The sequence below is a fragment of the Triticum dicoccoides genome, chromosome 3B (assembly GCF_002162155.2).
Source record: "Triticum dicoccoides isolate Atlit2015 ecotype Zavitan chromosome 3B, WEW_v2.0, whole genome shotgun sequence".
Classification (NCBI taxonomy): Eukaryota; Viridiplantae; Streptophyta; class Magnoliopsida; order Poales; family Poaceae; genus Triticum; species Triticum dicoccoides.
In genome coordinates, this window is record NC_041385.1 from 667,738,598 (window position 1) to 667,740,079 (window position 1,482).

The window sequence follows — 1,482 nt, forward strand, 5'->3', positions numbered from 1 at the left end:
TCACACTCCAAACTCTCATGTTTTTCCACGAGAGCCTGGAGCTCTTGCCGCACCTCCGCCATCCGCGCCTCCTGCTTCTCTCGCTCGGTGCGCTCCAAGGCCGCACTATTCTCGGCCTTGGACACCGCCTCCTTCAGGGTCGCCACCTCGGATGTGGCCCCTGCAACATTTACGTTGGTCCTGTCATTATTTGCAACCAAGTATTTCTATATACATTTACATGCGGTACTACGTACCCTCTTTATCCTCGAGCTGCTTCTTGGCACGGCCGAGCTCGCTCTCGGACCGCTCGAGGCTTTCCTTCAAGGAATTGACCTCCGCAGTCAGTGCGGCAGAGGTCAGCAGCGCAGCGTGCATTCCCATATTGACACATTTTTATTAGACTCCTGCGTATATCTTTTTAGATCCTCAGCTTGGCTTTTCTTTCCGAACGCCGAACTGAGCATCAGGGGCTACTGTCTATGCGGTAACATTTTTTATATGTTTTTTAACACATACCTCAAAGCCTGTTAACAGGCTTGTACAGGCTTCTGTCAGCCCGCTCTTGGCGGACTGAACCTTCTGAATCACCGCACTCATAACAGTGCAGTGTTCCTCGTCGATGGAGGCGCCCTTAAGCACCTCCAGCAAATTGTCCGGCACCTCCGGATGGACAGAGGTCGCCGGCGTCGTAGGCTTGCCCTTCTTATGAAGGCACCGCCTGTCGGACTCTGGAACCATTGATGGTTCCGGAGCAGTGTTCGGCCCGGGGCCGGACTTGGATCCCTCCAGGGCTTTACCCCCTTTAGGCCTGGAGTCCGGGAGGTCGCCTTGCGGCGCCTCCAGGACCACCTCCTCCTGGTGTAATCCCTTTCGGGACTCCACCTTGGCGTCGTCCATAGGGAGAGGGGAGGAGGCCGTCGGGAGTGAAGCCGCTATTCACATCCGACGAATCCAAGGAGCCACTCATCGAATCGTCGAGCTGAGCCTTGGGCGGACTGCATGATCAAATTCGGCGTCAGAAAATGCCAAATAACGGAGAAGCGCCATAAGTTATTCGGACATCCGGATGCTTACGATTTTGCCAGGGGCTTGACCCTGGATGGCCATTCCTCCCCGCCGTCTTCGGCATCGGGGGTGTAGTCCGGAAGGAGGGTTCTCCCCTTCTTGGACCCTCCGGCCTCCCCAGTTGGGGCGGCCTTTCTCTTCTTTCCTTCCCCCGTTGGAGGGGGAGAGGCTTCTTCTTCTTCTCCTTCCTCCTCCTCGTCTTCTGAGGTGGAGGGTGCGTCGGGGTTGTCGGACGATGAATCCGACACCACCAGGCGCCGGGAGCTCTTTCGAGTCCTCGTGGCCTTCTTCTTGGCCTTCTTCTCTGGCACCACATGAGGTGCCAGAACCAGCAGCTTCGTTAAGCGGGCATCCGCTGGGTCTTCGGGCAAGGGAGCCGGACAGTCGATTTGTCCGGCCTTCTTCTGCCAGTCCTATTAAAAAGATGGGAGTTTA